Source organism: Physeter macrocephalus, chromosome 11, assembly GCF_002837175.3.
Source record: "Physeter macrocephalus isolate SW-GA chromosome 11, ASM283717v5, whole genome shotgun sequence".
NCBI classification, from domain to species: domain Eukaryota; kingdom Metazoa; phylum Chordata; class Mammalia; order Artiodactyla; family Physeteridae; genus Physeter; species Physeter macrocephalus.
In genome coordinates, this window is record NC_041224.1 from 175,940,443 (window position 1) to 175,966,030 (window position 25,588).

Genomic DNA, 25,588 nt, shown 5'->3' on the forward strand with positions numbered 1-25,588 from the left:
ATCACCTCCATCAACACCACCACCACCACCACCACCACCATCACCATCTTCATCATCAACACCACCAGCATCATCACCATCAACGTATCACCTCCATCACCACCACCACCACCACCATCACCATCACCATCTTCATCATCAACACCACCAGCATCATCATCATCAACGTATCACCTCCATCACCACCACCACCATCATCATCACCATCAACTAATCTAGATTATGCCACAGATTTTTTTTTTTATTTCAGACACTTTATGCTTCAAATAAAGGATATCCCTCATCAGACTGTTTTCAATAAAATAGAATTTTTTTGGCTTATATAATTGTAAAATTCATAGTCATCTAGCCTGAGGTCAGGATTGATCCGACAAGTCAAACAATATCACAGAGACCCATCTTGTCTCTGTCTTTCTGTACTGACTTTCACAATTTGGCATCACCTTCTGACTTCCTGCAACAGTCCTGGCAGTCCTGGACCCCTCCCTATCAGTTTAAAAAAATGGCTGCAGCAGTTGTAGACCTCACGACCTCATACCACACTATTGAGAAAAAGAGTTCTAAGAGATCCATGGAAGAGAGAGGAGTCTTCTCTTTCCCAGAATCCCCAGCAAATGTCTCACATTTCATTGGCTTTGAGTGAGTTATGTGCTCATCCCTGAACCAATCACAGTGACTAAAGGGGTGGGAAAAATAACTGATGGAAACAGTGAAAACCTATCCCTGAAACTTGGGGTGGGGTTCAATCATACAGACATCATAGGGCTGAGAATGGGGGTGGCTCCTCCAAATAACCCTAAGTGCTATTTGCAGAGGATGGTTGGATGGAGAAGAGAGCAGCTACCACAAAAGTTCACTACTCTGACCTTCTCAGTTGTACCTTTGAATGTGTGGTTCTCTCTCTCTCGTCCAACTCCCCTACCCTCATCTCAGACTAGTTCTTCCACGTCCAGTTCAGTGTCTCTCCTGACCACCCCTGCCCTGGGCTACCTTAGGTAGCCCTGTTGTGCATGTCCCTAACAGTCCCCTGACAAATGTCTGCTTTTCTCCCAGCACTTATATCACTGTAAATATATATTAATATATTGAGTCACCTGTTTATTGCTACCCCGACCCACTGGACTATAAATTTTGGGGAGTAGGACAACTTAGTTGTTTTTCCCAGTATCACCAAGAGGAAACATTAAAGTCAGGAAGTAGTGATTGCGCTCAAAAATATTTGAGAAGGGAACACGGGAATGGATGAATGAACGACAGAATGAATGGGTGAATGATGCAGTGAATGAGTGAAGGGACCTGGACTTCAGTCTTAACCCAGGGAAAAATAAACGGCTCATTTCCTGCACTTTAGGCAAAGCCAGGGGAGATCATGTCTTCCTAGCTACCAGTCAAAATTGATAGAGGCTCCTGTTTAGAAAAAAGAAATGCTGAAACTGGGGAAGAAACCGATTAAAAACCATAAGAAAGAGTCAGGAGTGCAAAAATAGCAAATGATCGCAGTAAATTGTGATCTAAATATTGATCATAAAAGATTTTTTTTCAGCCTGAATTAACGTAATGAATTCCAAACCAAGGACCCGGTATAATCAGATAAAGGTTGACCATGGACCATGGAGAAGTGCCAGAGGACTTAAATCAGGTCTCAGCCTCCTTCTGGGCGCATCCCCACCCTTGGAGGTGAGGTTCCAGAGACATGCTTGAGTCTGGGGAAACGTGCAGAGGTGGGATCAGCATAGATGTGATCGGAGATGGAGTTCAGGACTGTCTTTGAAAGGAATTTCCCCCAAATCATGAAGTTGATCATTAATTGCTACTGTGGGGCTTGCATCCTTGCAATCATCCAGGAGTTCAAGTAAATACCAACACTCTCCTGACACCCGAAAAACAAGTCTGTGTCAACATCACAATATATGTGGGGAGGAGAAGCCCTGGCCACAGTCACAATGGAAATTAATCAGGACATATGGCCTTGGCATCTTACAGATAGATGCTTTGGCATTCTTGATGCCATTACCATACCCTGCCCAACCAGCCAGGAGGAAGGCATTTCTTCTCCCATATTACAGGAGAGAAAACTGAGGCTCAGAATACTAACAGGATTGGTGCAGAGCTACTAATAACTGTCCACCTAATGATCTGAACTCAGATCGCTTCCTGTATTCTCTTCAATACTCCTATGCCAAATGTGAGCAGAATTCAAAGGAAAAAAAATCACATTTTCTAAAGAACAGTTTCATACGGAAACTGAGGCATGTCATTCATGACATTGTATATAAACGTGTGTGTGTGAGTGCATGTGGGTATATATGTGTCTCTATATATGTATGCATCAATGTATGTATGCCTACGCATATATGTGTGTATGTGTATATATGTGTGTGGATACATTTATATGTATGCTAAAATATAAAAGCAACAAACAGACAAACAAAAGCACCCCCCTGGAAGTCAAAAAAGAAAATGATTTTCCAGGAGGTTCCTGCAGAGCCCTTCTCTTTATTCCTGAGATGTTCAATTAACGGGTGCAAGTCATAAAACAGCGCATTTTTTCCCTTGCTAGGATGCATTGTGTTTAATCTCACTGCCTTGTATTATATCACATTCCTATAATTCTTCTAACAGAAAAAGACTTGTTTCATAAAAATATAGTCCCCAGCATTTGAAATGTAAGTTCACGTGCAGGCAACATATATATCACCGCACCGGCAAACTCACTCACTTACTTAATCCACTAAACTTCAGGTGCTTCCTATATTACGTGAAATGGCTTGAAACAGGCAGGAGCTGCCAGGACCCATCACTGCTTCTTTGCTCAAGAGAGACAGCGAGAAGGGAGGTGGGGGAGTGGAAATACCCTCGGTGGATATGCCAAATAACAAGTCTTTCATTATCACCCAGTGTCAGGACCCTGGGTAATGTTCATTGTGCATATATGCACAATAAATTACTATTTACCTGGCGGTGCCTTTGATAAGCCCATCTCCTCTCCCTCTTTCTGTCCACGCAGCACGGAGCAGCGGAACCCCTTTGCCTATAATTCTTATTAAGGTGATACCTTTTCTGAATAAGAAAGTACACACTTCCAAAGCCTGACGTTCTCTGGGGTCTTTGAGGGACATTGTTTTTACTGGTTCCCTTTTATTTCTCCCACCCCGCTGTGTCTTAATGCTATAGTGACTTCTGTGTATACAACTCTCATATTGAAATGTCGGCGGCTGCAGATATATGCAATATTAAAGAGCGCTTATGAATTTTTGACATCTAATTAGTCGCTACCCAGTTAACATGTCAGGACTCAGAGGGATTAGGGAGGCAGCCCTTTCTGAATAAGTTACAGCGAGGCCCCTGTCCTTTTCATGTATTATTCTTTAATGTAGGTGGTGATTATTTGGCTGTGATTAATTGATGAAGCTCATTGGTCTGGCAAGTGGTACCGAGTTCACCACGCTTCACTTTTATTTCTCTCAGTCGGGCTCTGCCACTTATTCAGAAGGACTTGCTTCCTTCCAGCCGGCCTCTCTCCTCTCCGTGCTGTCGGTGGCGTGAGAGGTGCTGTTCCCTGGGCCTGGCCTTGACCTTTCACAGCTCTGCACTCACAGGTCAGCCGAGGCTTTTTTGCATCCCGCCTTCTCCTGGAGGTCCTGCATCCAGCGGTCGTGGCCCAGGCACATCTGAAACGCATGGGACTTCCGAAGAGAAGCTCCTGGCTGCTCTTCTGTCTCCCGTCCGCTGTTTCAAGCACCTTGCTCCGGTGCCCCTTCACACCTGTAGCACCCCGATGGGGTTCAGTTTCCTCCGAGGTTCAGCTGCCTGCCAAGATGCCAGGTGACAGGCGGGGCTCTCCGAGGCCACTCATGCCATTGTCTCCAGCTCCGGGGCCCCCAAGAAACCCCATGTGCCGTGGTGCACAGTTTGATAGTGCTGGCTCTGCCCCGGAGGGTAAGTGACACCCGGCTCCGAAAGGGGCAGCAGAGCAAACGGAGGTCTCTGAGAGGAAGCACCGGCTGCCAGGAAGGGTGCCTGCCCACCGGCGTCCCGCATCTCCATCGTCACCCTGAAGAAGGGTAAAGGTGCACTGGAAAGACACCACCCATTGCTCCTGAAGCCCAGGCCCTGCTCCTAGGCTCCCACAGACACGACTGGGACCTCCTTGGCCTCTCCGGTCCTCTTTGGGCTTGTGAAAGTTGATGCTGATTGTCTTGGGTTTAAGACGTGGCCATGATTGTTAATTGTGAAGGTAGAGCAAGCGGGGAAATGGTTTGTGATCTACAGCCCTGTGTTTATGTAGGGGCGCGCTGGGACTTTATGACTCCCCCTCGTGCTCGTGTGCACACACAGGCACCCCCCCCCCAGTACACATACAGCCACATACACACTCATGGACACGCACAGGGACACACAGTGTACACACACAAGTACATAAATATATATACACACACAGACACACATACCTATGCAAAAACATAGACACCTACACACACACACACACACACACACACACACATCCCATGGACACACACGGGCATGCACGTACCCACGTATACAGATACACTCTTTCTCCCCCGTGGCTTTTCAAACAAAGGCTCTGCCATCAGACTTTCAGACCCTGGCCTCCTGGTTTTACGGGCAAATAATTACTTCTTGCAAAGTAGAACCACCCCCATTATAAATCTCCCACCATTCAAATCTATAATTGGGGCAGTAACAGAGCTGCAGCCGATTCTTCTTTTTAAACGCACCAACTCCGGACAAACCATCCTAAAAATGTATAATTATAAATAAACCTTCACCTACGTCAGCTGGCAGGGTTTTTAATTACCACACTTGATGTCAATCAAGGCCAGCGCTGGGCGCACATGCGAGGGGCAATTTCAGAGAAATTTCACGGACATAAGCTGTCGCCTTATTCTATTATCTATATTTAAAAGAGAAGAGAAGAGATGAGGCGACAGCCAGGAAGGGACAGGGAGAGAGTGGCTGGCTGGAGGAAAACAGTGGGGAAGGCAGTTTATCCAAAGGGCAGTGTCCTGCCCTGGAAAGAGCTGGGGCCCGCCCTGGTGACCGTTCTTTGTCTCCCAACCCTTTCCCTCCAGGAGATGAGCCGAGAGTGCGATGGGTGTCAATTTGCTGATGGAAGGGGGGTGGGGTGGATGTGCTCCTGTAGGAACAAGGCCAGCTGGTGGGGTGGGGGGACCAGGCAGAGAAGGGGGGGAACACAGAGAGCTAGAATTGGGGGGCGCTAGAAGGGAAAAATCAATGGATGCAAATTCACTTTCTCCTTGACGGCACATTCTATCCGAAGGAAACACTGAACTTTGTAGTATTAGCAGCAGCTGAAATTTAGAATTATTGTTTCCTTCTAACAGAAGACTCATTTTCCACGGCCGCATTTGCAGCATAATAAGCTTTTTGTTATTTTTTCAATTAGAGTCAATTGACCTAACAAAATGCTTGGCAATTAAGTGATTTTTGTAATGGTCCGGGGGTAATTTAGTCGAGCTTGTCAGCTGTGTTTCATGAAGCCGAGATGTCTTTTTTTTTTTTTTTTTTTCCACTGCCTCTCTCTCTCCCTCTCTCTCTCCCTCTCTCTCTCTCTCTCGAGCATAATGGCTCATAATTTCGAAATCTTTTCCTTCTGTTTCCCTCACAATAATTCGCAATTACAGGAAGTTGTTGGAGGTGATTTTTTTTTCTACCTTGCCTTTTGAGTCAGTAATTTTAAATAAAATGTACGTACTTACAAAAAGGCAGCTATTACTGAAATCACTTTTTGTGTAAACTCAATTATTTTATGAATAGTGACACCAGCTTATACTGGGTCCTGCTCCCGAAGGCTGAGGCATTATTATCTTCAGGGCAAAGGGTTTGGAACATTCAGAACACACTTTCCACATCAAACCAACATTCAATAAGGTAAACACAACTTCAGGGGAACAGGAGGCATCGGGGTTACCTGGTCATGAAAAATGGCAGTGGATTCATCTCCAGCCTCCTGGTCGCCCCCTCCCCTCCCCTAGGACTGAAGGGAGGGCCTCAGCCTCTGATTTATGAGGGAATTCCTCATTTGCCTAATTGATTCATTTTCTTAAGATGACATCTGGAGTTACATTTCCTTTTTAAAAGGCTGCAGTTAGATCTGATGACTGGATCAGATGTTCCTTCATTGTACTACTATCTGTTTATACCTATATTAAAAAAACACAAAAACCAAAAACCAATATTCAGTTTGTAACTGCATGCGCGCATACACATAGAGACAGCCAGGAAGCCGTGCGCCCTTGTTCTCTCAGAACAAATTTGACGAAAGTCACATTTGACAACGCAGGTCATTGTGGGGATGTGTGTTATCGAGGTTCATCTTTGTTAACCTTTAGGAGGCTTGTGCATGTTCCTGCATTACAGTGTGTCTTAAGATGGTCTCTTGCCCCTTTGTGAAAAACAACTTAGAAGCCACCCACTTCACTCCTTGGCAGGAAACTCCCCAGTAGGGGGCAGTAAAAGAGCAAGCCAGGCAAACCCCATTTTGGCTAGCCCTGTACTAGGGGCAAGACCACCAGCCCTGGGAAACTCATCCCCTCCTGGCTCATGTGTGGACGCAGAGCTAGAAAGATCCTTTAGCACAGATCACTGGTTTTGAGCTGGTCTCCCAATTCTTTCTGGAAAATGTCTAATCAAATGTTCCTCCTTCTCCACTTAGGGTTTCTATCTTTCCAGAGGGTCTCATTGAAAGCTGTTGTCCCCTGGGTGCTGGGAGCTCTGGGCACATTCCCTGCCAGGGTTGCTCAGGAAGCATGGGAAATGGGAGGCTTCTTGAATCCTGGAGGCTTTTGCAAGGCCTGAGGAGACAAATGTCCAACACCGTTCAACTCATGCTGATTTACCTGACACTTGAACTTGGCTATTGCTTCCTTTTCTGGCATCTCAATTTCCCCAATTCTAAGTTGAGGAGGTCAGGCTAGATACAATCTGCAGACCAATTATGCATTCATTCATTCTCTGCTATATGCATTCATGCACTTATTCTTTACTATATGCATTCATTCATTATTTGCTGTATACATTCATTCATTCTTTACTAAATGCATGTTTATAGGCAGAAGACATATTCTGTGTGCTAACAAGGTCATCATATTCTTGGATTTGATTTGATTATTTTTTTACAAATATGGGATCTTTGTTCAACTCCAGGTGGTTTTCTTTACTTACCTTTTTTTTTTTTTTTTCCCCCCTGGTTGACTAATTTGTCCTCAACCAAGGCTGAAGTCTCTAAAAAATCTCTTTATGGTTTTAATGCCGTGTGTGCTTTCCATAGTAACGTTTCACCTGTGTTTGGAGACATTTGGAAATCTCTCCCCATTTCTCCAGGTATCGTGGACAGCCCTGGGTTTGGTTTAGCTTAGATTCCAAGTCCCCATGGTTTGGCCTGGGCTGGGGCTGGGCTCAGCCTCTCGAGGCTTTGATTAATCCACTGCACCTCTCATTTTCCCGACTATAAAAGGGGAAGCTACAGTTCTGAATAAGCATCTTGCAGAAGAAAGAAGCCAAAGCAGAAAGTATTAAACTTTCCTCCAACACCATAGGAGAGATGTAGTTATTAAATTTCAGCTGCTTATCAAACTGATATGAAAGTCATTTTGAATGATTGCTTTGCATCCTCAAATCTTCCGCTTTTATTTGCAATGCGTCTCTGTGCTTTCTTATTAGAAAAATACTCAAAGGATAAAAAAAACTGATAATATTATTCAGTTTTTACAATTAGGTAGAAAAAAACTTTCAAAGAAGTGCTTTTTTCTTGCAGCCGGTAATACTACCGGGGGTCCTCTTGACAGCAGTCTATAGTGATCCACCCAAGATGACACTGGTTTTATCTTCTAATTGCTGCATATACTGGTTATACTGGATCTGGGCAAGGGAGGCTATTTCCAGTTTTTTCGTTGGTACATATAACTCTGGTTTATGTGACATGTAGAAAATATGCTGAGTCTCTTGCATTTGCCCACTTTTGTCTTTATGGCAGGTCCACTGTGCTTATTGGACCCCAGGTAGGGACTTTTGCTATGTATTCAGTATTCCTCTGTTGAAAAATGATTGTGTTGGGAACTGTGTTAAGGCCTAGGGATGAAGCTCCAGGCAGCAGTCTACATACAATTGAATTTCATCTCTTCTTTATTAAATCATCATAGTTTACTTTTAAATTATCAACACATGCAAAATTATAAATTATCTATATAGGTAGGCACCTGTAGATATATGGTTTTTTCATCACTTCACTATCTTTCCATGATCTGTAGAAATGCCAAAACAATACATGTGTATCTAGCATCCAATTTTATATGCCTTATTTTATTTTAGCCTTCTTAATAGTTTTATGAGTTAAAAATATTCTCTCGTTGTATAGCAGTGGAAACTAAAGCTCAGAGAGGTGAAGTGACTTGCTCAAGGTCACACAGCTGGTACGTGATAGCTGTGTGATTCAAGTTGGGTCTGGGTGACTCTAGGAGAGTGCTCTGTTGACCTTAGCCTACTGTCAAAGCACCTTCAGCATCATTTTCCCCATAGTCTCCATTACCCTTTATTTCCAAGTATTCAAAGGCTAACACAACTAGCGTTGCCCTGTAATAGAAGTGAGCGCCGAACCTTCCGGAGCAGAGGAGGGGCAGTGGAAGCCTCCCTTGTCAAGTCACCAAGCCCCATCCTCCCCACCTTCCTTCAGACCCTCCATCTACCTCTCCTGCTCTCACACAGAGAAAAAGGGCACTGTTACCACATCTATTAGACTGGTACTGACAAAAGGGAGGAGTAGCTACTGAAACCCAATCCTGGAGAGTTAAAAGAGCCTTCAGCAGAAGAAGGAAGTGATGACCACACCCGGTGCAAATCGTTCTTACTGAAAGTCAAGAGATCTGGTAATTAATTCAACAAGATTTACTGAGCACCTACTATGAGTCAGACATGGTTCTTGGTGCTTGGAATAGTGAAACAAAGACAGGCAAAGCTGCTTGCTACAGAGGAAACTACCTTCCAGCTGGGGAGCCAGGCTGACAGCAATAAACTTCATAGCAGATTAGAAGGCAGTGAGTGTACCAGACAAAGTAAAAGTGAGCTGAGTGAAGGAGAAATATGGGCCAGTTTCAGAATTAAATAGCCTGGTCAGAGCTGTGGTTTGTTCTGGGAAAGTCTTCTCCCTCTGAGTCTCATATGTCATGACTGCAAAAGAAGAGGTTGAACTAAATCAAGAGTTTCCACCCTTGGCTCATATAGGAATCCCTTTTCTTTTAAACTTTGTAGACTCCAGGTTCACTTATAGATTCAGGCTATCAGATTATTATGGATGCATAGGCCTAGGAATCTGCATTGTTGAAAAAGAGTCAAAAGATATGAAGGTGTTCATCCACGTTTAAGAAGCCCGGGACCAAGCGCCTGTGTGTACTGTAAGGGTACCAGTGTGTCCTCTTTGCTTATAAGCTCTGTGACCTTGGAATTATTCCTGAACATAAAGGTATTCTTTACTCCCAGGATTGTTAATGAGGGTTGACTGATCCAACAGTTGGTAAAGCACTGGCCCAGGTCTTGGCACATCAGTGGAGCCCAATATGACCTTCCTCTTCCTCCTTGTAGTTCTAACATCAAATAATACTTCTCTGGAATGTGAACACAAGACAAACACATTTGAAGAGGAACAACTGGATCTACAAGGGCTGAGAAAAGAAGAGAATAAAAAAATGGTAAATTGATTATCCTGCCGAGTGAGAAAAAGGGCTCTAAACCATAATTTAGGCAGAACCGGTTATGTCAACAAAATATGCATGCTCTATTTAGCCGGGTTAGCACAATATGCATGCTCTTAGCTGAGATAATGAAGAAAGGGTGGGCTTTAGTACCTTCCAGAGTGAGCGCCTCTTCTGTTGGATGGGCGCTGATTTCCCCCAGGTCGGGGGCGAGGGAAGATGATGGTCCCTGAGTCCAGTGGGTTCCATGCAAAGTGAGTGTCACTGATGCTTCTGCCGTTTCCACGAAGCCCTGACATTCGGCCTCTGTCCTCAAATTGTCTGTGTACTTAGAAGCCTTTGTTTCATTCATCACCTCAGCTCTTATAAGACTGAAATGATATTTAAAAGATAAAAATGGAGCAGAAACAGAAGTGCCAGAGATCACACACCACGTACTCATCTAGGAAAGTGTGGAATTATCCCTTCCACCTTGGCTCCTCATGAGGGCTCCTCCATCTCCCCTGACACCATCACTCCTTATTTTCTTGCCCTGTTCTATGTTTTTATTCCCACCTGATAGATCATCGATTTCATTGTTGGCTGTATTCTGTACACGGTTTCTTTCCCCCACTAGAATGAAAACTCATGTGAGTTGGGACTTGGAATTGTATTCTTTTTTTTTTTTTTTTTTTGCGGTACGCGGGCCTCTCACTGCTGTGGCCTGGCTCAGCGGCCGTGGCCCACGGGCCCAGCAGCTCCGCGGCATGTGGGATCCTCCCGGACCGGGGCGCGAACCCGCGTCCCCTGCATCGGCAGGCGGACTCTCAACCACTGCGCCACCAGGGAAGCCCTGCATTCATTTTTATGCATGTATCTACCACATAACAGGTGCTCGATAAATACCTTTTTGAATACACGAATTTCAACCTCAGTCCTGGTTTCATACTCGTTGAATGTCACCAATATTTCCCTGTTATTTTCTTCCTTCAATTCCCTTAGCCCTCTAAGCTGGTATATATGGCAAGCTGGTAGAAAAAAGGCAATTCAGTAATGGAAGAGAATAAAATAAAGGGGGAAAGAAAAGACTGGTATAAAATTGAGCATAAAGGTATTTACTTTAGTGTTATCTTTATACACTATAGTGATGCCTATAGACTTCCATAGATATTTTAGCTTGAATTTTAATTTGGGACACATGTTTGTAGAATCCACCATGTTAAGGCCAGAACAGGATTTTAATGGCCAAAGGCAATTTGCAGATTCATTTTCAAAATTACCGATTTCTAATATATCACAGGGAAACCGAAGAGACTGAAATATATTTGCTATGAGTCAAATATAGATTTTATTTTTAAAAACATTCTTTGATTAATTTCAGGTACCTAATTATCTCCTCAATTTAACAACTATTTCTGTTTAAATGACAGCTTTTTAAATATTTGACATAAACCTCCCCTGGAAACTTGTTATGCTCTTAATTTGGTAATTTTTTAATGGAATGTTCATTTGGTAAAGAAAACCCAGTGCATGTCTAAAAAAGTTAATCTCTTTTAAGAATGTGGTCCAAAATAATATTTTACTCTCTCACTACAAAAATGACTGTGCTGAACCTCCATCCCACCATCTGCGCTGTTGGCCTAGGGTGACGCCTTTTCTGAGGCTGGGGACTGGATGACCACGGCAGACTGAAACCCATACAATGTCTCCAAGTCCGTGTGGACTCCAGTTATGGAGGTGATCCTCGTTGCAGTTCAGTCTCCCGTGCAAACACAGCTTGAGAAACTCAGAATTCTACCATTCCCCATGCATTCTTGACAATGATGACAAAGACATCTATAATAGGTAATTGTGCCTTCCTTTCGTTAAATCATTGTTTATTCATCAGAAGCAGGAGAAGATCAAGGAGAAACAGTGACTAAGAACAAATGGATTTCCCCATTCCTAAGGGGTAGCGCCTGGAACTTTGCCTTGCGGCTCAGAAGGTCTAGATTCTAAGCCTCGCCTGCCAAAGACTGTTCTGCTCAATCCCCCATATCTACATTTATATACTGAGACTTTGGGACGAGCATTAATATTTGACCCGTTTACATGGGTAACAAAACATGGCTGTGGAAAAGCTTTTGGACTTGCTGGAAATTCAGGACAGGAAACATTTATCCAATGATTATTCTATGCCAGGCCAGTACTATAATCCCTCTGGGGAGAGGAATTAAAATATATACATACATGTATGCATAGGCGCGCACACACACACACACACACACACACACACACACACACACACACACGCATACAAACAAGAGTGGCTGCCCTCAGGAGGATTACAAACTTTCAGATACTTGCATTGGAGAGAAATTATCCTGTAGAAGGAAACATGTAAATGTCCTGGATTCGGGTCTTAGTACTACCTTCAGTGTCTCTGTGATCATGGGCAAGTTGCTTATGACCCACAGTGTCTGAATCTGAAGGATGGTGATACAGATATATACATCACAGAGTGGTTACAGAGATGAAGACAGTCTGTTTTAATAGACCACAGAAGGGGCCCAGGCACACAGTAGGTCCTTGGGGACGAGTGGCTGTGATGACAAAGATGACAATGGTGACAATGGGGATAGAAAGTTCCAGTTGTGTCATTCCCTAAATAGGTTTCACAGGACAATAGGAGATTTCAGCTCAAAAACTCCAAGTCAGGGACCCAAAGGCTATGAGTCACCACTTTGCTTCGTGCATGTCAGTTCATTTTTGAGAATCCACAGAAATAGAAATGTTCTATCAGACCAACTTGGATTGCCATCTGGCCCACACATTTTCCTGGCACGGCCCGAAGGCCAGCCCTGCTCTTCTCCCCTCCAAGCAAAACCCCAAGTTTAGCAGAATAAAATCTGGTGTTGAAATGCATCAAGCACGGCATCAGTTCATTATCGTGATTAGCACATTAGTAGTAGTTATAGGCAATTAATATGAATAATAATTGAATCTGGGTTATAGTAGTTAATAGAACTACTAGTGATATTAATATCAACTGCAAGTATACTGTTTAATAAAACAGCAACAGTAATAGAGAGGAATGGGTACTTTTCAAGGGGTTTTCACATTCATTAGCTCTCTGAGTCTTCTTCGGGGTATATGATTATCCTCGGTTTCCTTTTAGGGAGACTGAGGTTTTAAACAGTTGAAACTTACTCCATGTGATGCAGTGATCTGCAGAAAATCTGGAATTAGAAACCTTGTCTTCCGACTATTAGTGTAGTAGGCCCTGGAGATTGAGTAGAAAAAGAGAGAAAAATTCATCAAATAAAGCATTCTTTGGCTGGATCATTGAGTAACACAGGACGCCAGGGCAGGAGGGACCTTGGAGTACAACAAATACGATGATTACGTTGTACAAACAAGGAAACTGAGGCCCAGAGAGGGGAATGATTTACCTCCAGAGATCAGAGCTGTGAGACATATTCCAAATTAATTTTTATTTCAGAGTGCCTTTATGTGGTCCCAGTCTTGAGCCCAGAAAGGGATCTTTTTAAAAATTCTCTGTGAACCGAAAACCAAATAATCACATTTGTTAAGGGTGCATATTAACTTTGCAATTTAGCCCTAAACCATGGTCTTGGGTTGCATTTCCAAAGATGTGTCTCATTTAAGTCTAATTTGGTAGCATAGTATTAGCTATTATGAAAAAATAGGATTCCTTGGTCAATTACATTTGAACTATTCTGGGTTAAAACGTGAATTAAACAGGTTTCGTTTTTATTGCTGACCTTTTAGTTTTTCACCTTAAATACGCATATAGCATACTGTGTTCTCATCCATCTTTGACCGTGAAATCCTTTGCTCTCAGAAAATCCCTTGAGACTCATATTTGAAAGGTCCCAGTTTGAGAAACTTGGGTGCAGTGGCATTTTTCTACAGGGTTTTAGTGCATTTGCTTTTTCTACAGGGTTTTAGTGCATTTGCTTGGTAGCAGGTATTCCTAATATATTAAGGTCTGCTGGGTTTATTTCTGAGTCTCTGGCCAACTTTTGGAAGGTTGAAACCCCTAAAAATACAAACTGCAGATATGAGGAGAGCCATAACAATCTTGTTTCATTTTATGTGTAATGTTTTTCCAAGCAACTAAATCCACACTACATGACTTGATTCCAACCCCGTAAGTGACCCTCATCTTCAATCGCTGTTTACCATGTGCCTACAATGAGCCAGTGTTCACACGATTTCTTGCTATTTTAGGCTCCTACTTCTGGATCTGGCCTTCCTGTGGTGAGACACCTGAGGGGAAAGCCTGCACAAAAGGGTGAGTATTTATAGGTTTGGGGGCTATGAAATTAGGTAGTTGTACTTGAATAAATCATTTCTAACAAATAATCCTAATCCCTGAATATCGTCGTATAAAAGTGAACAGTGAAGGCAGAAATTTCTCCTAGGAGTCTTAGATAATACAGCCACTGAAAGAAAGAACAACAGCAATAACAACAACAGTGGGAGATTTTGATGGGTTGAGAACTTTTTTTAATGAAGAAAATTAAGAAGGACAGGAGGGAATGAGAAAAGGCATTTTGGCCAAAAGCTTGGTAACATTTGCTGTTCTCAGAGGCACATTTGCTTTACTATTAACCCTTAAAATTAATGGGCTTTGAGATGGAGAAGTGAGTTCTTACCAGTTTAAAACTTGGCTTCAACTGTGTCTGTCCTGAAAATCTGATTGTTTGTCTGTTTGCTTTTTTATGATTTTTTTTGGTAAAAAGCTTTGACTTTAAAAACTGCTTGAAAATAAACAGATACAGGATGGTTTGGGGTGTGGTCATTCTGTCTTAAATTCAAAACATTTAAAATTTCCAGTCCAGCATAGAAACTCAATATTATTTACTCCATTTTGGGAAAGAAACAAAATGAAGACCAAAGTGCTGAGGCTGAAAAAGTGTAAAATGAGCTATAACTTTCTTTTCCAAAGACCTGCACATATGGACTTTTTACTTTGCACTTAAGACCACATTTTCAAAGGCTATTCCTCCCCTTGCCTCCTTTTTGAATATGTAAAACTCCGCATGCATCTAATCGGTCCCTCAATTGTCCACTTGCACCTTCAAATTATGGGACAAGTGGCCAATTGGGCCTGCAATTGGCTAATTGCACTGACAATTAGCCAATTGTGGGTATAATTAGCTGCATGTAGAATGAATCATATGCACAGAATGGTCGGCCACCCTGAAAACGTAGAACTAAATGCGTTCTAGATGCACATCTGTACCCAGGCACAAAGGGAACACGGGCGAAGGTCTTAGATGAATCACTCTTCAGAGAATCATTAAGACAAATCTGGCACTTGGTTAGAAAGACCACATGATTAACCACTGAGTATCCAGTCTACTCGCTTTCCCTAAATTTCCGGCGTGGAGCTCAGCGTGGACAAGGCAAAGAAGATCCCAGCGTTGAAACTTAATTCTTCAACCCGAAGCCCTTCTGCAACCAGCTACCCTGGTTGCTGGTGCCCTCCGATTAATTTTTTAACTAAATATTTGGATTTATGGTATAATTGGTGAGTTGTACCAGGCAGGCTCTAACTAGAGTCCTCAATAGGGAACCTCACTAATTTTGGTTCGAATACCTGCCAATGTAACACATAAGTGTTACCATCTCATTCATATCTAACACCCAAGCTGGTGTGTGCGCATTCCTGGGGGGACCAGGGGCAATCCCGTGAAAAACACTGTGTGTGTCTATGAAGCATCCATTATATTTGATAGTAAGCAATATAAAATAATTTTAATTGTTAGTAAACAATAGAAAATTTTGGAGGTGGTTAAAGTTGTAGTGGTTAAAGTCCATCTATGGGTTTCTTTACTTAACTTCCCTACAACCTAGTTTCCTCATCTATAGGGATAAACTATTGCAAACTAATGATAACTATCTCACAAGGGTCTTTTTAGAATTAAACAAGGTCATTTGGGCTTCCCTGGTGACGCACTGGTTGAGAGTCCGCCTGCCGATGCAGGGGACGCAGGTTGGTGCCCCAGTCCGGGAAGATCCCACATGCCGCAGAGCGGCTGGGCCCGTGAGCCATGGCCGCTGAGCCTGCGCGTCCGGAGCCTGTGCTCCGCAACGGGAGAGGCCATAACGGTGAGAGGCCCGCGTACCACAAAAAAAAAAAAAAAACAAAAAAACAAACAAAACAAAACAAAAAAAACAAAAAAACAAGGTCATCTAAAATAACAAAATGAAAGTGAGCTCATGAGGGAGGGAGAAAACCTGGAACTCAAGACAATCAATCAAGAAATTAACATATTAAAACTTCTGAGATTTCATGCTGTAAAGAATTCTTTATTTCAGCATTTTATCAAACAAAAGTGACCAAAGACCAGTCTTTTCAAGTAATACCTATTGCTTCATGCTGGAAAGCACCACTCTAGGTGAAAAACAGCCAGTGGAGGCCCACTGGCTACAGAAGAAAACCCAGGTACTTTGGTTAATTCTATCCCTCATCATGGACCTCAAACTTTCCTTCTATCTAATCTTCCACTTACGGCAGAACCTTTCAGAAATCCACCAATTCTTCAGGCAGCTCTGTCCACTGAATGTGTCCCCCCCGCTACTCATCCCCTATGTCTAAAATGATCATTATTAATTTGAAACAAAGACCATGTAAAATGGATGGCGATATATCCACAGTTAGAGGTGTTGAAGGAGAGAGAAAACTATAAAAGATGAAATACTTCCTGAATATAGAGATATGTTTTTTTATTATGCTGATGTAGGTGCTTTCTTCCTAAATTCTAAGTTTTGGCTGGATTTTATCACTCCTATTCCTCCTATTTAATGATATAAATTACATGCACATCCTATATATTTCTATGGAGGAAGGGAGGAAGGAAGGATAGGAAGTACTGACTCTTACACCAGGTATTTTTACAGCTGTTATCTTATTTGTGCTTCAAAATAATAATATCAAATATGAATAATAATTGCCCCATTTTGGGGGGTGAGATTTCTGAGCCTCAGAGAAGTTCATGATTTTTCCAAGGTTATACAGTAGCAAGCAATAAAGAACTAGAACTCAAAATCCATATTTATATCATATACTTATCTTCTTTTGTACAAACTCTATAAACAAAAACCATTATGACATAGGAAGATGTGGAAGTATCATGTATTTCATGTTCAAATGCATATAAACAACCCATCCAAGTACATGCATCTGAATGCAAAAATCTGTATTTGTGACTTTCTACATAAATGTTAATTTGCATTAAGAAATTCTAAAAATGATAATGTTGATGTTGAGAGAGGTGAATTTTGTCTTTTCTTCCAGTTGAATTGAGCCTAAACTCTGGATTTATAGATTAAAGTCTGAATTCCTGAAAGAATGCAAAGCAAGTCAAGGCCAAAATGAGGTTCTCAATTTTTATGCCATTGCAGAGCTCAAACTCAACAGTAGTGAAGGAGAGGGGACTCATTCATGGAACATGCTCCTCTAGTTGGTCCTTTTGTCAGAGCTGACTTGTGTACCGATTATTGGTAATGCATCTGACATTACATTGTCAGCATTTAAACAAACTTACCCTTCATGCCATAATCCTCGACTCAGACTTCAAATGTTACCTTTCTGTGAATTCTCCCTTGTCCCCTCAGGATAGCTCTAAATATATTTCAATGCTTTTACAGTTCCTGTCTTATAAAATATATCTATTGTGTTCTTATCTGTATCTGTCAGCTATTGCTATAATAATGCTGCTTAACAAACAACTCCCAATTCTTTGTCATTCCATGCTACATGTAAGTTGAAACATGCAGCCCTGTGCTCTGAAACTCTGCTCAACCTGCTCCCTGGGTCTTCTCACTCTGGGATCTAGATTAAAGGAACAGCTCCTGCCTGCTGCCTGATGTTTGCTCATGGCAAAGATCAGGAGTAAGAGAGTTGGCAGAAACCCACTGCCTCTAAAAGCTGTTGCTTAGATGTAGTAAATATTACATCCTTTTATATCCCATTGCCAAAGCAAATCATACAGTCAACCTCCACATCAAAAAGATGGGGAAGTGAAGTCTGTCTTCAGGATGGCAAAAGTGGAGAGAAAGTGAATATTTATGAACAAATAGCCACATCTCCTGTGTTATCTATCTACATATTATTTTCCCCCACACTGATCAGTGACATAACAGAACATAAAATACATATTTGTCTTCTTATCTCATGAGTAGCATAGAGTTAGTATCGAGAGAAGGCTTATTTAGTGCTTGAATATATCATAAGTTTCATTCAGGTGTAAAGGAGTGAAAGTATTCCTTGGTACTCTCTGAAATGGTTAAACTGTATCAATATTTAACTTTTCTAATGTCTCTCTCTTTCACACACACACACACACACACACACACACACACACACACACACACACACGCCATTTTCCTTTACCAGTGCCATTTTAGAGAAGAGGAAACCAAGACTTAAAGAAGCTAGGAAATTTCTCCAAAGTCACACAGCTATGAAGCAGCAGAATGAAGAATCATACTCAGGCTTTTGTGGCTGCAGATCACATGATCTTAACCTATAAGCAACACTGAACTTCATCTTCTTATTCTTTAGAGTACGTGGTGAAGAAAAGGAGAAAATGGATTAAGCAGAGAAAGATTCTAAGATGATATGCTGAGATATTAGAAACAAGAATAGTCATACTATGGTATTTTTCTTTTGCTAGAATATACAACTGTGATAATACAGCACGTAAGAGCATTCCTATAGAAATTAACAGCAGATAACATAGATGATGAAGGTGTTGTCTAGCAGTGCTTGCCGAATTTTTTTGTATCAGGGCACACGTAGGAAATTATTTTATTTGTGTGACACAGTGTGAAAAACAGCAAATGTATGAGTGATCTGGAAAAAGGTGACTGGCCAGAGGTCTCCAGCTGCCACAGACCCCCACCAGGCCATCTAAAGGCACTGGGGTTCTCTGCTAAGGACAACCATGTTAGAGATGGCCCTGTAACTGAGAAGCATACCTACTCACTCTAGTCAGAATCAAAGGTGAGCAGGGCTGGAAAAACAGACTCATCTCAACCACAGGTGATGTGATGATCTAATGCTTTGCATTACATATTTCTCAGTGGTTCACTAAGCACTCTTGTAGATACTGGTATATTCACTATCCAAAATTCAACTGAAAACATCAGTGTTGGCATAAATTATAATACAATAACCAGGTCCTTTGAGTCATTCAATATTAGGACACAAAGGACCTTAAATGTCAGTATCCTAATTCCCACTGCCAGGCTTCAACACCCTTATCTGTAAATTACTGGTTTGAGTTCTCAACTCTCCATAGAACAGCCAATGAACTGAAAGCGCTTCTCAGGAGCCTATCACTTGAATCTTATGTGAGGTCTTAGTCCTACTCTGCAGACTCAATTCAGAATCAATAAATACGACAATAACCACTTGGTTTTAAGCATACTGAAAAGGATAGATGACTGAGGTAGCTTGTAAAATTATTATTACACAGAGAATTGGCTGTTAATAGGCCAACCAGGAAGAGAAAGACAAAAGAGAATTGTTTTTAAAAAATAGAAAATATAAGAAAAAAAGAAGAATTGTGGCATTCTGGAGGCATTTGGTACAATGGTCAATGGTCCTACAGATCTCAAGGTCATGATTGTAACTAAGGGGTAAGTGCTATGCACAAAATGAAGGTTGAAGAATAGTTAGGTAGTTCTGGATATGGACTGGAAAGTTTTCCCACCATGCTTAAAATAAAGCAAACATTCAAATAAAAAACAAAAATAAGACAATAGGAACAAATCTGCCTTCAGAGGGAGAAAGGGAAGAAAGTCACCCTTTAAAGTTCCTCTAATCACCATAAAAAAACATTCAGGTCTGTTTTATCTTCGTTTTATCAATGAGGTTTAAGGATAACTCTTTTGCTTAAGGTCACATTGTGAGTTTCAAACTCAGGGATGTTCTTTTCCAAAGTCCATGCCTTGAGATGTTTGGACAGTCCTCCTATGGGACACTTCATTTCCTGCTGAAGTAAGGTAAGTCGAGGTTCTGTTACTAAAGGCAATGATTCAGAGGGTAGGAATTTGATAATGTTGTACACAGTGGCCAGCAAATCAACCACAGATACAGGGTTTTTCTTTCACTGCCTCCTGGGCTGCAAGCCCTTTCCTTAAGTGCATAAAGAGAAGGAGGCATAGACTTGGACCCCCTGTGTGAGCGATCTGTAGCAGGCAGACCCAAAGCATTAACTAAATGTTGCTTTTCTGTGTTTATAAATAACAGCTATGTGCTACTAATGCAGTGCCATTTCATTTAATGGCATCCAGCACTGAGCAATTTAATTGTTCTTTTAGTCACTGAAACATTCATCATAATTTTCCATTGACTCCAAAAGAGCCTGCTTGCCTCTTGAAGCCATTAAAGTAGACATGGTGAGTTGGTTTCCCCTTGAAAAATTTGCTCAGCTGTGAACCTGGGGAAAGTGGGCTGATACCTCTCAGCCCTCTCAAAGTGTCATTTCTGTTTTTGTTATTCATGGATTAAAAAAGCAAAAACTTATTGTGTGCCTACCATGAGTACCTGTTGTGTTCTGTGTTCTGCATTGAGTTATTTTACTTAAATATTCTCATTAATTCATCACTGAAAACCACAAGGCAGTTATCCTTATTCCCATTTTATAGGTGAGAAAACTGAGTGCCAGAGAGTTAAACTCACTCCACCAACACCACACATCCAGCTGAGATTTAAACCTGGGTCTAGCCCAAAACACTTACCAGGGTCCTAAAATTTGTAGATAATTATAAAAACACTGATAATAGCTCCCCTTGAAAACAATGTATACCAGGCATTTTACATTTATGATGTTTTTTAATCCTCCAGATAATCTAGCAAGTTAGACCACTCTATTATCAGATAAGGAAACTGACTCAAGGAAGTTGAATGATGAACTAAAGATCATATAGACAAAGTACAGAACCAAGGGCTCATTTGGGAGTCTAACTCCAAAGTATTTGCTAAAGTCAACATATTGTGCATTAGTATTAATAGAATTGTGATAGAATTCTTCAATAGTTATCGTGAATATTAGTCAATGTGCAAAGATAGTTCCCCCTTTTGGTAAAAGGCCTTGATCCCTAGTTTGTTGGGGTTTTGTGATGTTTAAAATGAGACAGTTCCTAACATGTTCCTAACATTCATAGTATGTGTGTGAGTGTGTGTTGTATTTACCAAGCTTCTCTGTTTGCCAAGTTTTCCTTATTGAGTATGACTTCTTCAGCAACTAGCAAATAAAGAATCATGTCTAAATACACTGTGATATAGTCCTGTCCGGCTCTTAACTATAAGCATTGTTATAATTCAAACATCCTGAAACACATTTTCCATCTCCAGCCCCTGTGAACTGCATGGTCTCCTTGGTAGCAGTGGATATCTGGTAAATGCTGCCTGCTCTAAAGGAGACCATGATACCAGTCTCCATAACAAAATCCAAAGGGTACTTGTCTTAAACATTTGCAAGTGGATAGAGCAAAAATCCCTACCATTTCTCCTTGGCCTATAAGATGGCATAGCAATAGTTTTTGCAATAAAACTGGCTTTATCCAAGGACACTGCTGGTGTAGATAACGTGCCTTTGTTTATTTAAACTCTTGGCCTTTCAGCTTTCTGCCAGTTCTTTCTAGAACAGAGTTAATTCACTACATGTAGAGTAGGCACCCTCAACCATTTCAAGCATTAGGCCTTCTTAAAACATTAACAACAAAACATAAGTCTGCAATATTCGATTAAAGTGTTCCTTATGTTGATTAGGATGTGCTTATGAATAAAAGACATTGGTGCATTAATTCAGGAAACTTTTAAAATGAATTGTTATATTTTTAATCCCAATAGAGTTGAGATATGTATATGTTTACATGTATATTTATATATACAAACATGCAATATACTTCTTTGCCAAATATAACAGTTATTCCTATGAATAATGAAAACCAACTATTGAGCACTCACTGTTTGCACCAGGCATTGGTCGGTGCCCTGTCAATATTATTTTGGTCAATACTCACAGCAAACTCATGGGGTAGGAACTGCAGTCACTCCTTCTATAGCTGGCACACTGGCTGGAGAATTTGGTCACGTGACGTGGTCATGCAATGGATTTCACCCTGGCCCTTGAGCATGTAGCCCACATGGTTAAGGATAACTGATGCTAGTTTTACAAAGCCTATTTAGTGCTGCAGAGCACCAAGGGGCCTTGGACTATCTTACATTGCGAACTCCTATAATAGGATCAATCCAAATGTTTCAAGGGAAAAAACTCTTTGAGATAGACTCTGGAAGTGGCCACTTGCTGAAAACTGAGGCTCGAATCCAACCTCCAGTGGCTCCGTGATGCATGTAGGTATTTGTACACTTGCCAGGATATTGGAAGCCTTCCTTCATTTTTCAGCCCCCCGCAACAGGCAGTGAGACCCCCCATGACCTTGAAGAAGCAGTGCCATGTGGTGCACAGGACTTCTGCTTCCCCCATGCAGATGGCGGGCTTCCTTTTCCACTCACTGGGTCTATTATTGTGGTAAAAACCTTTCTTCTCTGGCTTCAGCTTCTTCATCAGTAAGTGAGTCAAGCAAGAGGTTTGGATTGTGAATGCCAAGCTCTTGTACCCAAGGATCCTGAGACATAAAAGCAATGAGGTTTTATTCCCTCTGGCATCACACACAGAGGCAGAGGCACTTCAATACCTTCATTTGAGATAAGACTATTTACAAAAAGATCCAACAGCCTTACCGACTTAGAGGATAAGATTTTTTTAGTTTAGTTTTTTTGCTGGGTGGAGGGAAGTGTTTTCTTTTTGTTTTGTTTAGCTTTGTTTTTTGTGTTTTTTTCTTTTGCCTTTTCCCAGATTCAACTCACGCTGTAAAAATTAGAGCTTGATTCTTTGACAGTTTTCAGGCCTTCCTGGGACAGTCCACTCCGTCTCCCCAGCACCAGTGAGTAGACTCTTTGTGTCCTGGCACCTCAGGAGACTACAGGGTAAAAGGGCCACAGAACCAGGCTGTGGAGCTCCAGGCTCTGAGTCCAGGTGGAGGGGGAGCATTCCTTGCTGCCAGTTCTAAGGGGCGAATCTGAGTCGATCAGTGCATTCATTTCTGTCTCCCAGCCTATCCCTCACTTAACACCCCAGCACACACAATACCAACGAAGGTGATTATCTCTGCTAGCATAATTCCTCCCTAACATCTGCTTTCGCCCATAACACTCCACTAATTTTTCCCTCATTTCATTACACATAATTTTCTTTCAACACAATCTACATGTATTAAGTGGTAATGACTTTCCAGTTAAGAGCAAATCGACACCAAGGGACCCCAGTCCCCCCCACAGTTGCCTGCAGAGCCTGACTCTGGCTATTAGAGATAAATTCGGTACCTCAGGAAGCTGCAGTGAGGTAATCAATCAATTAAGCAGTTAGGACATACATTATCAAACTTCCACAGTGCAGGGGGCAGGGGGCCATGCTGATCTACTTGCCATGATTTTTTAGGAATTCAAAAAAAATGAATAAATAAGATGGAGAGCTATTATACAACCAGGCTATAATTTGCCACTCAAAGTCAGGGGCTGGTTTTGTCAGACTTAAGGCTGCAGAGTGAATGGGAGAGACATAAGCCTTGGATGTGCACTGTCTGGGGAGGAATCCAGGCTCTAGTGTTTATTAGTGTGTCCTGGGGCACATGATGCGAGGAGGGGACATGGGAGTCTGAGAGCCTTGTCCTTTAAAAAGGAAAAAAAGACACCTGGAATTTATAACTCTTACTGCCTAGATTTGTAGTGGGAATTAACTAAGACCACATATGCAGAACCTCCTGGCACAGCATAGGCGCTCAGGAAACCTTAATGATCTTACTCTTCCTCCTAGACTGTGGACGAGAGATCACCAAAATGCTGGCATTGAAACTCGATTAGAGATCATCACTGCCGTCATCACCATCATCAACACCATCATCATCACCATCATCATCATGATCATCATGATCATCATCACCATCATCACCATCATCACTGTCATCACCATCATCATCACCATCATCATCATGATCATCATGATCATCATCACCATCATCACTGTCATCACCATCATCATCACCATCATCACCATCATCATCATGATCATCATCACCATCATCATCACCATCATCATCACCATCATCATCACCATCATCACCATCATCACCATCATCACCATCATCATCACGATCATCATCACCATCATCACCATCATCACCATCATCACTGTCATCACCATCATCATCACCATCATCATCATGATCATCATGATCATCATCACCATCATCACCATCAACACCATCATCACCATCATCATCACCATCATCATCATCATCATCATTTCCCACAGGTTTTTAAAGAAAAAGCCAAAATATAGAGCATCATGAAATTGCATTCAGAGTATTGCCAGTCCTCTCTCATCTGCTTTATATGTGTTCACTTTGGGCCCAAGCCTCAGTTACCTCATCTGTAAAAAAGGGTGTATTAAAGTTTCATCCACCACAGTAAGGGTTATGGGAAGACTCAAAAGAAACATAGTAAACTGCTTTGCAAATTGTAAGTCACAAACAAAATAGGATTATTTTAAATAAAATAGTCCACTGATATTTTTTCTAAACTCAATCCATCTTAAAAATATTGTGTGTGGGGCTTCCCTGGTGGCGCAGTGGTTGAGAATCCGCCTGCTGATGCAGGGAACGTGGGTTCGTGCCCCGGTCCAGGAAGATCCCACATGCCACGGAGCGGCTGGGCCCGTGAGCCACGGCCGCTGAACCTGCGCGTCCAGAACCTGTGCTCCGCAACGGGAGAGGCCACAGCAGTGAGAGGCCCGCGTACCACAAAAAAAAAAAAAAAAAAAAAAAAAAAAAAAATATTGTGTGTGTCTGAAAAGTATATTAAATACTTTTAATATAGATAAGATATATTAAGATAAATATAAGATAAATTAATCACAATGGCAGAGAACAATAGAAAAAGGAAACACTAGGTGGATGAGGCAATATAAAAACAAAATATTTCTGAAATAAATAAAATAGACAAAATATTTCCAACATCTGTGTCAACCAATGGTATATAAGTGTGCATAGATGATACATAATATTAAATTCTTACAAATCAATTAAAAGGTGAAAATAAAATAAAATATGAGTTCTAATAATAATGGTAAACAGTGCCCACTATTTCCTAAATACACCTAAAGGTTTTATGCATTTTAATTTGATTAATAAGAAAAGGAAACAAAAAACACACTGAAAAAAAATGAACAAATGAAGAAATAAACCCTAAAATAACATATAAAAGTATTAAATCTCCTCATAGTCAGAGAAATGTAAGCTGACGTCAAGGAGATAGGAATTTCCATCTCTCAAATTAATAAGGTTTTAAAAACTGACTTCTCTGGTGTTAAAGCATCAGGAAAAGAGGTGCTTTCTACACTATTTTTAGGAATGTAAATTGGTAAAAAAAAAAAAAAAAAGATGATACAAATAGGTGGAGAAATATACCATGTTCTTGGATTGGAAGAATCAACATTGTGAAAATGACTCTACTACCCAAAGCAATCTACAGAGTAAAGCCAGACACTATAAAACTCTTAGAGGAAAACATAAGACACTGATGAAAGAAATTAAAGATGATACAAACAGATGGACAGATATACCATGTTCTTGGATTGGAAGAATCAACATTGTGAAAATGACTCTACTACCCAAAGCAATCTACAGATTCAATGCAATCCCTATCAAACTACCACTGGCATTTTTTACAGAACTAGAAAAAAAAATTTCACAATTTGTATGGAAACACAAAAGACCCCAAATAGCAAAAGCAATCT